The sequence below is a fragment of the Salmo salar genome, chromosome 23, assembly GCF_965601325.2.
Source record: "Salmo salar chromosome 23, fSalSal1, whole genome shotgun sequence".
Classification (NCBI taxonomy): domain Eukaryota; kingdom Metazoa; phylum Chordata; class Actinopteri; order Salmoniformes; family Salmonidae; genus Salmo; species Salmo salar.
The window spans coordinates 29243693-29261353 of NC_138313.1; the positions used below are offsets into that span (position 1 = coordinate 29243693).

The 17661-nt window shown below is 41.9% G+C and overlaps 1 long non-coding RNA gene across 1 annotated transcript in view; it reads right to left on the bottom strand.

The window, feature by feature from the left end:
• The window catches only part of LOC106584343 (uncharacterized), a 54923-nt gene extending 37562 nt beyond the window's left edge, over positions 1 to 17361 (bottom strand). The window contains exon 1 of the long non-coding RNA XR_001323725.3: positions 17149 to 17361. This is a non-coding gene — a long non-coding RNA (uncharacterized LOC106584343). The remainder of the gene's footprint in view (positions 1 to 17148) is intronic.
• Between the last annotated feature and the right edge of the window lie 300 nt (positions 17362 to 17661).

Genomic DNA, 17661 nt, shown 5'->3' on the forward strand with positions numbered 1-17661 from the left:
ACAAATCATCAGTAGGCAGCACCATAAGTAAGTGAGATGTAAGCATTTCACTGTAAGGTCTACACCTGTTGTATTCGGCGCATGTGACAAATACAATTTGATTTGAAGTGAGTAAACTGAGATATGACTAAGGAGTTAATCATTTTGTAATTTTGTAATTTTTCCATAAATAGACTGGTATTACCTCTCCATGTTTGCAGGATCTTGTCTGTTTTTACTCATTTTCTATTGAAATTCATTGTGGAGAGCTCATTTATATCTTTTGTGATATGAATACCATGTATGTCTACTTCACCGTCAGCCCATGTTATAGGTAAACTGCATGGTTATGTAAAAGTAGTGTTTTTAAAATATCCAACACGTAATATGGGACGCCTATCATAGCTAGGTTTTAGTCCAGAGAGGCTAGAAACGTTATCTAGATCTTCAATGAGACGCTGCAGGGATCCAGCTTGCGGACATATTATAAAACATGAGTCATCAGTATACATGGACACCTTTGTTTTTAAGCCTTGGATTTTCCATCCTCTAATGTTGTTATTTGATCTGATTTTAACAGCTAGCATTTCGATGGCCATAATGAATAGATATGGTGACAGCGGACACTCTTGTTGAACTCCTCTTGACAGTTCAAAACTCTTGGAGAATTAGCCACTTTTATTATTTTACACCTGGGGTTGCTGTACATTAATTTTAATCATTGAATAAGAGACTCACTGAAACTGAAAAAAATCTAGGCATTTATATGTAAAATCCAGTCTTACTTTATCGACGGCCTTTTCCAAATCCGCTATGAATACCAGGCCTGTCTTCTTAGATGTTTCATGTTGTTCAATTATTTCTAGTAGTTGTTGTGTATTAGCTCCAACGTATCGTCCATGTAAAAAAAACTGTCTGATCCTGTCTGATTTTTTATTCTGAGTGCTCTGCATTTCACTAGTATTTTTGCATCAGAACATTGAAGTGTAAAATGCCTCCAGTTTTTAAAATGGCCTGGACCTTTATATTTGCCATCTGGGTATTGTTTTAATAATTGTGAAATCAGACCTTCCTGCTGAGTCCCTGATAGACTACCATTTCTATAGGAGTAGTTAAAAAAGCTAATAATGGAGCTTTGAGTATTTAAAAAAAGGCTTGATATACTTCTACCGATGCACTTATTAAGGAAGCTGGTGACTGATGTGTTAAACTCCTCAGTGTTATTGGATGAATCCTGGAACACTTTCCAGTCTGTGCTAGCAAGCCAGTCCTGTAGCTTAGCATCCACTTCATTGGACCACTTCTGTATTGTCACTAGTACTTCCTGTTTGAGTTTTTGCTTGTAAGCAGGAATCAGGACGATAGCGTTATTGTCAGTTTTGCCAAATGGAGTGTGAGGGAGAGCTTTGTTTGCATTTCTGTGTGTGGAGTAAAGAGTTTTGTTGCCTCTCGTTGCACAGGTGACATGCTGGTAAAAATATGGTAAAACGGAGTTCAGTTTATCTGCAATAAAATCACCGGCCACTAGGAGGGTCACTTCTGGATTTGCATTTTCTTGTTTGCTTATGGCCCTATAAAGCTTGTTGAATGCAATCTTAGTGCCAGAATCCATTTGTGGTGGTAAACAGACAGCTACACTTTTTTTAATGAAAACTATCTTGCTAAATAGTATGGTCTACAACTTATCATGAGGTATTTTAACTCAGGTGAGCAAAACCTTGAGACTTCCTTAACATTAGCGATCGCGCACCAGGTGTTGTTAACAAAGACACACACACCTCATAGAAAAACCAGCTAGATGTAAATTACATTATCATTGTCCTTTACTCGCCGACGTAATCGCGTCAAGGAGCCCGTTCATTTGCCTGTCTTGTGCCGTCTCTTCTTCTTTTGAGTCCAGGGGATTAGGGCATGGTCAGGAACGAGTAGTATGTCCACAGCTGCCGACTCATTGAGTGAAAAGTCTTCATCCAAACCGAGGTTAGTGATTGCTGTTCTGATGTCCATAAGCTGTTTTTGAACATAGAAAATAACAGAATTGGTCAGGAGCCCTTAAAATGGCAGCTATCTATTGCAGTGCCATCTTCATCCACAGCATAATTATAACACATAATCCAAAGCATAATTATTAACCTGATCATGCTTAAAGAGATATTCAATGTCTGATTTGTTATTGTTACTCATTTACCAATCACAGGCTTTCGAAAAGCTCCCAGGTCTTTGTAGTTGAATCTGTCCTTAAAATTCAATACTTGACTGAGGGACCTTACAGAAGTTTTATGTGTGGAGGGCAGAAGAAGAGGTAGTCATTCAAATATAATGTCACCTAAACAAAGGGGGTGAATACTTATACAATGACTGACTATATTTTAGTTATTTAGTCAGTATTAATTTGTAAACATTTGTAGAATTGTCTTTGCACTTTGAAAATATGGAGTATTTTTTGTAGATCATTGACATTTTCTTTTTACAAATAAATCTATTTCAATCCCACTTTGTAATGCAACAAAAAGTGAAATAATCCAAGGGGGGTGAATACTTTGGATGCGCACTGTATAAACCATGTAACAAAACATCTGCAGCACATCCATGAACACACAGCACAGTTTTCCAGTAGGATTTCCACAGGCCAGCGGGACCTAAAGTGGCATCTATCTAAGCTGTTGACCGTATCCTCCATCCGTTTGGGAAGAGCTCCAGACAGCCTGGGGAGATGGGGCTAGCGCCCAGCTGCAAGGGAGGATGCCGGGGCGTGGGGAAGGCACTAGGCAGCCATAGGTGGGACAGACATGGCTCCCTGCACCCTGGTCGGCAGGTCTAGCTGGCGCCAGGCATGGAGCATTAAGCGTGGGCCGGGATAGGATTGGCCTCTCTGCTGCTTTTAGGCCAGGACCATGCAGATACAAGTATGCTCCAGACACACAAGGTTGGACCACCATCTGACAGGGCTGAGCTGCCTTTGATAGAGCTTTGTTTTGATGGCCGTCCAGGGCTTTAGTCTAAATGGCTATCTTGAGGTAGAGTTTGTGAAAGCTGGGAGAATCTGGTAAAAATGAAGACCATTCCCTTGCTACTGCACACACAAACAAAATCATGTTTTTGGGTAAGTGGCTGGACAAAAAGAGAAGCTTGAGTGGCATTGTGTATCCATCTGTGGAAAAATACCAATGCTCACTATTATTTATCTACTGCAAATTCTTTATTTCAATTATGAAATACAAATGTTCAGAGAGAAATAAAACGCTCATTTTGACAGCCCCTCAAGTGTTCTTTCAAGTGTAATTTTTTAAATGTCCACTTGTGCCAAATATATCTACTGACATGAACAATGTTACTTCTTTGGGCACACACTTTTTATTTCAGGTTATACGTAATGAAAGATATACACTTGAAGTCGGAAGTTTACATACACTTAGGTTGGAGTCATTAAAACTTGTTTTTCAACCACTCACAAATATCTTGTTAACAAACTATAGTTTTGGCAAGTCGGTTAGTACATCTACTTTGTGCATGACATAAGTCATTTTTCCAACAATTGTTTACAGACAAATTATTTCACTTATAATTCCCTGTATCACAATTACAGTGGGTCAGAAGTTTACATACACTAAGTTGACTGTGCCATTAAACAGCTTGGAAAATTCCAGAAAATGATGTCATGGCTTTAGAAGCTTCTGATAGGCTAATTGACATCATTTGAGTCAATTGGAGGTGTAGCTGTGGATGTATTTCAAGGCCTACCTTCAAACTCAGTGCCTCTTTGCTTGACATCATGGGAAAATCAAAAGAAATCAGCCAAGACCTCAGAAAAACATTTGTAGACCTTAAAAAAAGTCTGGTTCATCCTTGGGAGCAATTTCCAAATGCCTGAAGGTACCACGTTCATCTGTACAAACAATAGTACGCAAGTATAAACACCATGGGACCTCACAGCCGTCATAACGCTCAGGAAGGAGACGCGTTCTGTCTCCTAGAGATGAACGTATGTACGGTTTGCAACTTCACATGTGGACAAAGTTCGTACTTTTTGGAGAAATGTCCTCTGGTCTGATGAAACAAAAATATAACTGTTTGGCCATAAAGACAATTGTTATGTTTGGAGGAAAAAAGGGGAGGCTTGCAAGCCAAAGAACACCATCCCAACCGTGAAGCATGGGGGTGGCAGCATCACGTTGTGGGGATGCTTTGCTGCAGGAGGGACTGGTGCACTTCACAAAATAGATGGGATCATGAGGCAGGAAAATTATGTGGATATATTGAAGCAACATCTCAAGACATCAGTCAGGAAGTTAAAGCTTGGTCGCAAATGGGTCTTCCAAATGGACAATGACCCCAAGCATACTTCCAAAGTTGTGACAAAATGGCTTAAAGACAACAAAGTCAAGGTATTGGAGTGGCCATCACAAAGCCCTGACCTCATCCTGTATAAAATGTGTGGGCAGTACTGAAAAAGTGTGCGAGCAAGGAGACCTACAAACCTGACACAGTTACACCAGCTCTGTCAGGAGGAATGGCCCAAAATTCACCCAACTTATTGTGGGTAGCTTGTGGAATGCTACCCGAAATATTTGACCCAAGTTAAACAATTTAAAGGCAATGCTACCAAATACTAATTGAGTGTATGTAAACTTCTGACCCACTGGGAATGTGATGAAAGAAATAAAAGCTGAAATAAATCATTCTCTCTACTATTATTCTGATATTTCACATTCTTAAAATAAAGTGGTGATCCTAACTGACCTAAAACAGGGAATATTTACTAGGACTAAATGTCAGAAATTGTGAAAAACTGAGTTTAAATGTGTTTAGCTAAGGTGTATGTACACTTCTGACTTCAATTGTACAGTTTTCACAGTTTTCTTACAGTTACTTAGGCTATTATAGACACCTCAATAAAGAAGCATAACAAAAGCATCCAGTTGATACTGGCTGAATTGGGTGACACACCTGACTTTCTAAAAAAGAACACAGTCAAGCACTAACACACACACACACACACACACACACACACACACACACACACACACACACACACACACACACACACACACACACACACACACACACACACACACACACACACACACACACACACACACACACACACACACACACACACACACACACACACACGTACTTTCACAATTCCAGGAGAAATACAAATCTTACTCTAAGTTTGAAATTATATTCAGAGAAAATGGAGACTGAAACATATGTGAAGTGAGTTGAATGAGGGCCCACCCTGCCTTTCCAGTCCTGTATGAGTCCAGTAGTAGTCTACAGCCAGAGCCAGAGAGAGAGAGAGAGAAAGAGAGAGAGAGACATCACACCATGGAGCTAATGTGAGAACACCAGAAAGACCTGAGACACAGTCGCCTCTACCATCAGACAAGCCGTGACTTGACACACATTTCTCAGTTCCTTAGCTTTCTTACCCCTTCTTCAAACACTAGTTGTAGAATTTCACAACTAGCTCATAAAGGCCTATGTTCAACGGGAAGATAAATCTTTGGCGTTTGCCTGTCTGTGAAAAGCAAAGAGAGCCCTTGACTTATGGAGGCCTATGACATTCATTCTCACCATTTGGAATGGCAGGAACTCCATGGGAAAGATCCCAATGTGCTGTACTGATACTTTAAATGCCATAAAGAAAGGAAGGGGGGAAACTTGTGGCAAGTGCATGCAACATCTGCCTTCCTCTGTCTGTCTGTCTGTCTGTCTGTCTGTCTGTCTGTCTGTCTGTCTGTCTGTCTGTCTGTCTGTCTGTCTGTCTGTCTGTCTGTCTGTCTGTCTGTCTGTCTGTCTGTCTGTCTGTCTGTCTGTCTGTCTGTCTGTCTGTCTGTCTGTCTGTCTGTCTGTCTGTGTGTCTGTGTGTCTGTCTGTCTGTCTGTCTGTGTGTCTGTGTGTGTGTCTGTCTGTCTGTCTGTGTGTGTGTGTGTGTACGTGCTACTGCCAGAGAGCACTTATAGCTGTCAGCACTTTACCTCCCACTGTTAACATCTGCTATGCTTAACGTTGCCATGTAACTCGGTGGTACATCAGATGCAGGCTAATAGAATCAAATGATCCCACGCTGCCAACCCTTATCACGTTACACGCACACATTTCATTATGACGCAACAAGCAGATTTGTTAGATGAATATCAATCAAGAGTAAGCTTGAGGCTGGCGGAAAACATAAACATACTGCTCCTGTATAGCTTGGATCTGTTCTTGTAAGTAATCTACTTAAATCCTTGTTTTTTATTACATCACATTAATAATCAATTAGTAACTAATAGCATGTAACAAGAGTTAGCTACACTTTATGGTCAATTCCTGTGTATATAATTTCAGACGTTCAATTCAATTCTTTTTGCTGAAATTGTTCACTATTGAAAATGATGTTTTCTGAGTCTTTTTGATAATAACAACTTTTCACTTCAATATGTGCACATTACAGATTATAGCTACCACTTCAGATTTTCAGGTGCTGATTTTGAACAAAGTCAAAGTATCTGTCATACTTTTAGCAGTAATGAACTGACTAGTATACCAAGACACAAGATCCATCTCTGTTATAATGTAAATGAAAAAAGAGGTCTGTTTCTAAGTGAGTGTGTCTGGGAGTGTGTATGGCCCGGACAGAGGAACAATGACAGCTGTCTGTCTGTCTCTGGCAGGACCTGACATACATCCAACATGCAGGGTCGCTGGACTACCCACAATTACCCCCATTGACGTTTGTGCAAAATCAATAAAAAATTATCTTGGAGTCCATACGCCATTTGGCAGCTTCATCTTGTGGCGTCTTCTTCAGAATATAGAGGCCATACTGTACAATGGAGTAGCCAGGCGCATGTAATTTGTCAGGCTAATCTCCTGCACTCTTACATTGATTTTTCCCCCTCTTCTGACTCCTTAGCCTCTAGTCATTATGAACACAAAAACTAACTTAATCATACAGTGTGTTAATGCACGGGTCACAATAACCTCCATTTTTTTGCCCTCTGGTAATTTCAGGATTTCTTTGGGTTTTCTTCTGAAATCTTTTTTCAGGTCATTGTCCTTTTACTTTGGAAAATGGAAAATGTAGAGTTGAGCAAATGTTTGCCTAACCCTTTTCTGAACAGAATATAAATGTATATACCATCTCTTCTTCTCTCTCCTCGACTCGATTATGTTGAATAGACTGTATGTTTGATATGATCATACTCAAGTATTCTCTTCAAATGTATTTTTTATATGCCATTAGAGAAAATATTGATATTCTGTTATTTTAATTACTTCATAATTTGTATAATAATCATAGTTGTCGAACCCTATGGAATTCTACTAAAATTATTTATATGGCCTTAGTATAGCCAACCTGAGAACGCCTGACATCGAAACACTGTTTCAGTACTAATACACAAAGCTAATTTCTCCATCTAACAAAGGTACTGTACCCAGTCTGAATAAGGTATGCCATTCTAATTTGCTTGCTGGCTACCTCATGCCTAGATGATTAACTATAATATCCATGATGGATTTAACCCTTCTCCAACCATTAATCCGATTGAGAGACTACTCTAGATGGTGGTGATGATAATGTTGTTGGTTTGTCTTTGGATTACAATCCACTCCAGATCAGAGTCACATGTTAAGTAGGTTCTCTCTATACAGTAGCTGGTATGACACATAACATACTGTTATACATATGCCATTCATAACAATGGTTCTCACAGAGCATGACAACATGCCATAGCACTAAGCCTATTACTTTATGCACCTTCCCAGTTGTCTGCTCAAAATGCCACATACCTATAGGGGTTGCTGTCACTATCAGGAACCTTATAAATAATCCAAGCATATCCTGCGCTATCACAAGCAGCACACTTTGAATCTGTATTTTTGTGTTGTTTGCCAAAAGTATCATTTACACCAAAGCTCTTGAAAAAAAAAACTCTTGTGGCATGTGTGTAACCCACTCTCTTAAAGGCTTTAATCCTCATGTGCTTATCTGCTCCAGTCAAATGTATTTCTTATCGAAGAGAGTGAGGGGAGCCTTCTGACAATACTGCTGTTATCAAATTTCTTCAGCCGAGTCCCTGTGTCATTCAGCAGTCAGATGGTCTCCAGTTTGATTGATGGATGGGCTTCCCAACAAATAAAATGGGGATCAACAGCTTTGCGCCTCTCTCCCCATCGGAGACCCGAGTGAAACATTCCTCCTTAACAAAGGCGGGATTACGGATGCATTAGCTCTCCATCGACCACGGCCTCCTGCTCCTGTCAATACTTTGCACATAATAACCTGAAGCAATGATAAGGAAACAAAAGGCAGGCGAGATAGGAGCCGGATGGGAAAATAAATCAATGGGAGTGAGGGAAAGTTTTTTCAAAGACACACTGTCAGGCCTGGGGAATAATTTTTCGGACGATACGGTGGGATAATGCCCCCTGACATGAGCACAATGAGCCCTCCAGGCCCATCAGGGGACTGCCGGTTTGTCGTCGGCTGGCCTCGATAGTGCCAGGAAGATAAGAGGGACAGGGAACGGTCAGGGAGATTCCTCTCAGCCCCACTCACAGGGACACAACACACAGGACTGTGCTGGACCCTCAGCCCTGTGGCATCCTCGATGCTCCTTCTGTTAGTCTCTATCATTATGCAACATGTCTTTTAATTCATCACTGGTGCACTAAGAGAGCAGAGTCCACATAGCTCCGCAGAGGCTCCTCCTGAGTGTCTATGAACATATCAAGGTTACATTCACATTTCCTATAGCCACTCCTGATCAGGTTCACTTCTTCTCTGATAGGCCCAAGGTCATTAATATGATTTACGACTCTATGTGGCACATTTCTGGAATAGTTTAAAGCTTTTCCATTTACCAACCCTGAGCGGCTACTGGAAGTGTATAAGGACCATCTCCATAAAACTGTATTCAGCGACAAAGAAACATTATGGAGGATTTATTGGTTCACAAATTTGGGTTATAGTACTAATGACTGGACGAGAAGAAGCCAGGGTAATTGTTTCCCCCTTACTAATTAATTTCTTTCCTGTTTCCCTAACCCATCATATGTCTGGGGTTTGGAGGTGCAAGTAATACAGAAAGAAAGAAAGAAAGAAAGAAAGAAAGAAAGAAAGAAAGAAAGAAAGAAAGAAAGAAAGAAAGAAAGAAAGAAAGAAAGAAAGAAAGAAAGAAAGAAAGAAAGAAAGAAAGAAAGAAAGAAAGAAAGAAAGAAAGAAAGGAGAGAGAACTCAGGCTGTGGAAAATTTATGAGAAATGAGGAAAGATGGCTGTGCATGTTCTGTCTGCAGAGGGCTGTCACACAAAGACACAATAAACCCTCGGAACAAACAGGCACTTAAAAACATAGCCCAGAAACAGTGAGCAAATTCAATTATAGAAGTAATTAGAAGATATAGGGCAAGGCTGCCTTTTGGGACTGTGCCAGAAAACATGAATTAATAGGAGTGAATAGGAGGAGGCTGTGCTAGTAATTAAGAGGCAATCACCTATGTCAATGAATACCTTAAAGAAAACACAGGATGGAAACTATGAATTCAGTGATCAATTTATTTTTTTAAAGATGACTGATACAGCAAATTCATTTTAAAAGACTCATTTCTGGAAAGATAGCAAGACAATTGCACATAATGTGCTCCTTCTGGCATTTATATTGCTAATTAAATTTTGATAATTTGCAGAGGAATTTTTGAATTATCTGTAAAACAGCAAAGGCAGAATTTGGCAAATGTTGTCTGTACTGTTTAACAGTGCTTACAATACCAGCACTGGCAGAGATATATATACGTATATAAGCCAGTCTTCAAACTGAAACCATTCAAAGCAAACTGAAAAAAAACATACACTTTCACTTCAACTTCTCTTATCATTCATGGGTGCCTCCTCCTAATGAGACAATAGCAGCAATTAAATGACCAGATAAGAATAAAACAAAACAAAAATGACTTTGCTGATTTACCTCGCATGGGGGAAGCTATCATTTCTGCCTGATACATTTTGTATAAGCACACACTGCGTTTGTAAACTAATGAATTCATTGACAAAATCCCCAAAGATTAAAAAAACTTGAGCTTCTTAAAGAGGTAACAGATAGAGGAAATGAAATAGAGTTGCAGGTTAAAAGAGTGTTGGAGTAGCTAAACAACGAGCCACATTACACTGTGTACCCTATGCAGAGTATATTGTCAACATAATGGTATTCCTCTCGTCAAATGGTTCTCAAGTATTGATCATCCAGTTCTAAATTATGATATGTGAGACTGTGTACACTGCTGGAACACCACTGGTAAGACTTGGTTCACACAGAGCATTGGAGAATTGCTATAGACTGAGAAGCTAAACTTTGAGCTCTATTCCTTCATAAGCAGCTGATACTGGAGCACATAAACAGAAATAAAACACCTAACAATGAAGCATCAAAGTGCTCCTCATACCCTGAGTAGAAATCATTTACCATCAAGCTGTAGTCTTATAATTTTCATCATATCTATATTTTGAAGGAAGTTAAATGGGGACCAAGTAAGAGGCTCCAATGAGATGATTTCTTTTGTAAAATAGGACATTTCCATACACGAAATGTACATATTCATACGCGTTAGCATTTAGAGCCACTTTATGACTGATGAGAGAAAAATTCCACTTAATATTATCATCAGTGACGATCTTGGGTTATAAAAGCCCAATAGCCTGAAGGGGATGGATAACACCAACATGCTTTCAAATTTAAATGGGGAACTAGTCCTTTATTTACAGCAAAAGTTATATAATTTACTGCCGAGTGTGAAAAGTGGATGGACACAGACTAGCCATCATCGCCTAGAGCTGCCTGCTGAAAGACCAATTATCACTTAAATGGAGTTAAAGCCAAAGATGGACTATCATGATCAACATTCTATATTCCTATCGCTCTGAACCAAAGACCCAAAACAAACTTAACTGGAAATGTGATTAGTGTTTAAAGTATTCAAATCATTAATGATCAAACAAGGCACTTCGTTTTAGCACGGTCATGTGAGGCAGAGATTATACATGTGATCTGGGGGCTTAAACAATTTAGTCAATTATGAACGTTATCTAAAATGCTTTAATTTCCTATTCAGCCCTTCCATAGGAGTGTCATTTTGTCAATGATGCGTGATTAAACCCAGATTGCAACAACGTGCAATCGGTCACATCTGGTGGCAGGGGGACCTGAAATCTTAACGAAGGAACAAGGGAGAATTCAAACTTTCCCTCTTCAGCGTTGGCATCCGATTAACACCAGGCTTTGGTGGGATGCCAGCGATGGAGCCATCTGTGTCCCTTAACCCTCAAGATGGCAGATGTAGAAGCAGATTGATTTTTGATTCAGCTGTATACACAATGAACATCAAGTGCGAGCTGTGACTTGCTACCGTTTCCTGTCATTTTCTGCCAACTTAAATGAAGCTATCGATGCGCAATAAATCACATCTGTACCCAAATTAAATCACTTTCACTCTATACAGGAGGGAGAATTTACCTACGATAGAGACTAGGGTAATTATTGATCTGGATAGCTAATTTTAGAAAAACATTATCTGTATAATTGTATCCAAACTAGCCATCAAGCGCCATTACTTCATATTGATCTCATGCTATGGTTTTACGTGATATCAGGTGGAACCACATCAGAGGTAAGGGTGTCTGGATGGAGATCCTCTCCAGTTCCTCTAGCTTGGCCTGCAGGTCCCTGGCCTGTCCTGCAAGATGACATCATAGCTAAAGGACTGTTTAAGCGGAGATGCATGCTGTTGGGCCTCCGTGATGGACCACAGATCTCCACCAGGGCACTCCCCATCCCAATCTACTGATTACTGGTCTCTCCATGGTCAGGTGGCCAGTCTCAGAGTAAATTGCAGTCTCCCCTTTGCCTTTTCTTTTGTAATACCGAGCTCCATATCTTAGCCCCTGCCTGCGCCTCACCGACTTCCATTCTATATCCAAATGACCGTGTTTTTGTGGTGGTAATGGCTCTCATTTTCTGAGCGCCCCGCGGTGGCTTCACTTTTCATCAGCCTGTGAGTGGTGGAGATTCCTCTGGCCCCAGAGAGAAGGCTGGTGGTGGGATAGTGTGTTCTGTGGGCTAATAAGGCTCTTCTCAGCTCTGTAACCCATCTTCTCCACCACACATATCAGCATACAGCCAATGACACCTAACACCCCCGAGGTTTCTATCAGAGATAGTGACAGACACAGCAGAGGTCTTCGTCACCTTTCCAATCCAAAACAGACCCAGCTGTAGTTCCACTAACATGGTTCAGTGACTGGCTTAATATCATCCAAATGAGCAGTTATGACGTGGTATAACAGAATGACATAATAACATATTTCATTGTATGGGGTGAACTGCAAAAATGCTGAATATCTTATTCACTAATGTCTCTCCCACCATGGGAAAGATCTGACCCATCTGAAATGTACCCAAATTCCATCAGAAGTTGAACATTAAAAACCCATACATCTTTATTTTGAGACAGTCCAGCCCTTTGTGATGTGAGCAGCACAGTCACCCTTTTCCCATGTGGGAGAGGAGAAGTGTCCTGCCTGCTGTTGACCTCCAGCCTCTGGGAATACCCTGCAAGCTGGGTCTGCCTGCCTGTCATCCATCCCCTGGGGACAAGCCAGCACTTCCAGGCTGCCTCTGGACACTCCAGGAATCTCTGTCATCCAACATATAGCCTAGCACACCCACAGACATGCACAGACACACAAAGACAGACATAGACTCTCTCTCTCACACACAAACACACACACATTCATGTGCGCGGGCAAAGCACACAAACACACACCTCACTGTGTGTTTGACTTTCTGGATATTGAAAGAGATTTACACTGACAGTAAAATCCCACATTTCAATCATCAGTATTATCTCAGTAGAGTTAGCGGCAGACCAAATCTGCTATTCAAAAAGTATTATTGTTCATCTAACTGGCCATTTGATTTCCCTCTAATCCTATTTCCCTTATATCCCTTCTTTGAACAGGGAACATTTTCAAGTACTGACCAACATGCAAGCAGAATTCCTATGATACCCACTGAGCTGCTGGGCCTGGCTGGGCCTGGCTGGCTGGGCCTGCAGGTCTGCCACATACAGATCATGCCTAAACACTGTATTCTCCTCTACCGGGAAAGACAATCCCCAGCATGAACTGGAAACTGGAAAGTAGTTCAAACTGAGGAAAAGTTAGATAGGGCTTATCTGATTTGAATGAACTCTGACTGGATTTACTACAGTCACCTGTATTTGCTTTCAAACTAAACATTTTCAATTGCACAACTTATTTTGACTGTTCACGCAGCTAGCTACTTTCCATCCTGAAAATCCTGACAGCGATACGCTGTTCTGAAACAGGCGTAGATCAGACATCACACGAGCATGGTGCTTCATGTGGAGAGGCTACTGTGGTTCTCTTTGTGGACTGAGGCGGGAAAGAGGCTTAATTCCTCCTATGCTAATGTAGAGTAAATTCCTTGTTGGGATGTGGCGCCTGCGGAAGCTGCCGATGGCCGGTGTGAGCCAGGGTCAGGGCCGCTGCAGGAGATTAGGTTCCTCTCCGCCTGTCCAGAGAGGGAGAGGAGCGCGGCGCAATGAGGGGGATTTGTGCTCTCAACCCTGAGGATAGATGTTCACATCACAAAAAGCCCCACCGCAAATTGCACATATTGAATAGCTAATTTGGCAGTCTCAGTTCAGAGGGGCTTGAGAGGAGAGAAGAGTGTGAGGAGGATGAACACAAAGCTGCAGAAAACAAAAGGAAGCAGCTCCTGCGAGGTTAGGCCTGGATGAGGAGAGCTGTGCCCGGCAAGGCAAGAGGAGGGGAAGGAGAGGAGAGGGTGGGCTGGGGGGCTTCCTGGATGAGGGGCATGCCGGCAGCACACAGAGCATTAGTGAGCCTGCTCAGCCTGCACTCATTGTTTTCTGACTGGCTGCTACCTTCATTAGCACTGGAGTAGCTAGTCAGCTGTAGAGCAGAGCACAACTAACGAGGACAAACAGTCAGTCATTAGTGTGTCACTCTCACTACATCATCATCAAGTTACTCACACCACTCAACTTTTTGGTTTGATATTAGAGTTTGCGTGCAACCCAGGTAAACAAATACCTGAGAATATTTTAACATTTCTTAACAAAACCCAATGTTGATTAAAAACTATAAATTGTCTAATTTCTATACCAGCTGGGGAAGAGTTGCTTGCTACTTCAGCATAAATGACTACAAATAATGCCCAAAATGAAGTATTTTTCATTTCACGAGACCTTAGAAGGCTAGGCATGTACACAAGTAGTTTTGAAGTCTCATTGCAAATAAACTCAATTCTGTGATCAAAGTGCATTTGTAACATTTGTAACAAGCTGATCAAAAGCACTACTGAGATTTTGAATCAGAAAACAGCAGAATAGAAAGTGTCCTAAGCTCCAAAAACTAAGAAAATAATACTCTTAAATTACCACAACAAGTCTCCTGAGTGGCGCAGTGGTCTAACGCACTGCATCGCAGTGCTAGCTGTGCCACTAGAGATTCTGGGTTCGATGTCCAGGCTCTGTCGGAGCCAGCCACGACCGGACGGCCCACAATTGGCCCAGTATCGTCCGGGTTAGTGGAGGGTTTGGCTGGCAGGGATGTCCTTGTCCCATCGCACACTAGCGTCTCCTGTGGCGGGCCGGGTGCAGTGCACGCTGACACGGTCGCCAGTGTTTCCTCTGACACTTTGGTGCTGCTGGCTTCCGGGTTAAGTGTGCATTGTGTCAAGAAGCAGTGCGGCTTGGTTGGGTTATGTTTCGGCGGACGCACGCCTCTCCTGAGTCCGTACGGGAGTTGCAGCGATAAGACTGTAACTACCAATTGGATACCATGAAATAGGGGAATAAAATCTATAATAAAGTTTTTACAAAACAATTACTGCAACAAAAGCAAAATAGTAAATACAGAATATTATTTGAAGCAAAGTATATTTGTATAATATGCCACAAAGTTCATCTACAGTGTATTATGTTGATAAACGACTGGTTTATCAATTCAGTGAATCTGTTTTTAAAAATAATCATGTTATATTGTGTGTCTTCTTTGATTGGAAATCCTTTAAAGGATAGTTTGGGATTTTGGTTAAAAAAAAATTCTGTGTCAACTATGAAGGAAGTTAGAGGTAGTTTCGCGAGTCATTGCTGACAAGCGTTAACATAATGACTGAAAGTCTAAAGGAAAAGCTAGCATTCTAGTTGTTCCCATAGACTTCCAGTCATTATGCTAACACTAGTTAGCATTTGTGCTACTGCCAGTTAGCAACTTCCTTCCAACTGCACACAGAGACTTAAAAATGGTAGATGCTTTTTAGAGTTGAAAAGTTTGAGTGAATGGAGCTGTTGCCAGCAGCTATATCTTCTCATAACTACTCATCTCCCTCCACTACACTCACTACACCCACCAGCCCCCAACACCAACTTAATGTCCATGCTAAAACACCAGGCATGGAAACAGATGTGCTTTTTGGACCAAAACATACGTGGAACATAAAGGAGAGCGCATCCACTGTCCGCCAGGCTTTCCATCACTGGACCACATTAACATCTATTTCTTTTTAACAATGTCACTTTCTTGCACTGCCGACAACTTGGCCTTTTGTTAGGGCATACTCTTACTGAGTGCACGTAATGGCTGAAATGGACGATGAAGAGACCGAGGGAGGAAAAAAATACACACATACACAAAGGAGTCCTAAGAAAGGAGCCCTGTAATGTGGTACTCTGCTGCTCAGACCTGTAGGGGTAGGAGGCAGCATCTTTACAGTGTATCCAAGCAGCACTAAAATCCACTGTCCGTGCCCAATCAGGACCATTTTTTTCTAGCCGCAAGGGCTCCTGCATCCCTGCCTTTACACTACACTGAAAACCCTTTGTACTAATTGATGGATTGTACCAGATTTTCTAGTTCAGTTCCACCCTATAATTGTCTGACAATGATGGGCAAGGATGGGGAAAACTTCAGGCCCCAGTACTGTGCGGGGCCGTGGATAGAAAATGACTCAAGGAAGTGTGTGTCGGTGTGTGCGTGTGGTATGTGTTTGTGTTGAGAGGGGGTGGAGGTTAAGCCAACCAAAACGGTCTCAGTCCCCCCTTCAACTCCTTGTTTCCGTGGAAGCCAACCTCAAGCAGCCCGAAGCCACTGAAGCGCACTCTCCAGCGAGCACGGCCGAGAGGAGAGAGAAGCCTCCCTTCTATCCTTCTATCCCACCACCCTACATCAAACACACATCCTCCTTGCATCTCTCCTCCACCCACCCACACACCACCATTTAGAAAGACCTGCTTACAAAGTAATGCTCCCAATCCTCTCACAGAATTAACTTTGTTGGGATTAGAAAAACACTAATAACTGACTTAATATGTACATCAGTTACACAAAAACAGTACACAAAACCAGTAATAACTGCACAAAATAATTAAAAAAAAATTGAATATTAATTTGAGAAATAATACTACAGGCATTCCAAGGTACTGCAATTCAAAGTCTCTATTTTACTTCAACAAATGATTTTAAGCTGCTCGTTAAATTAGACATTCCCTCATGTCATCTAAGTGAGAAGTGGCCCACCCCCATTCAGACAGGCTGGCTATGGTCTGTCACTCTGCACACTAGCGGCTGAAGAAAGGAGAAATGAATAAACGTTTGACTGAAATTAATGTACACATTTCAGCGAGAGACATAACTCTTTTACATTTGGGCTGATGCAGGTGCCAAATGGAAAAAGGTACCATCATAGACCAGCCCTGTCGCCCTCACCCCCTCCAGGTGCTATTCTAGTCTACAAACAGCAGTGAAGTAAGAGAGAGATCACATAACAAAGACACCTTGCCTGCCACGAGCTCCTCTTGCCCCACTCTGCCCAGACCTGCACCACCTCAGGAGGTATGGTTATTGTTAATCTGCATTCCAAATCAAAACAGCCAGCATGCTCGTCTTTAGTCGTTCCACACACTCAATGCCTACATTTGCACCTGAGAACAAATTTCCTCACAAGGCCAAAGAACCAGAAAGAAAGAGGGAGGGAGGGAAAGGCAGAGACAGGGGGAAGGAGAGAAGGAAACACCAGCATACTGTAGCTTGACAAGAGGAGAAACAGCCGTGTAGTAGCAGTCAGCGAACAGCTTACCTTTCCCCCTCACTGCTCTAAGGGCCTAGACCTGCACATCCATGGTTCTCTCCCCCTGAGCCCATATCGAGTGAAGCAGGGCCGCCTCATGACTCCCACAGCCCGGCAGCCCGGCGCTTTAGCAACTAGAAGAGCACAAGACTAAAATGTCTTCCCCTCTGCCTCAGCCTGCCTTAGTGCAAGGGGAGCTAGGAATGCACTGGCTATAGACTTTTGTCCAAGCTGTAGGTCTTTTTTAGTGAGGCAAGATTAGTTCATACAAAACTCAACAATACAGCACTGAAACTCATTGTTGATATTCAACATTTTTCACATAGCGGAACAGAATAGACAATACGGTAGCTAGGAAACCATGGGCTGGATTACAAGCTGATGATATCTCATCCTTTCGCAGGCCTGTAATCCTTTTCATTGAGCGGCGGACAGAGCAGACGTAAACCAAAATCAATATTGGTGGAACTGGACTGAGGGTGAGAGGGGTGTCAGGATGTTTTCACATTGCCGCACGCTTCA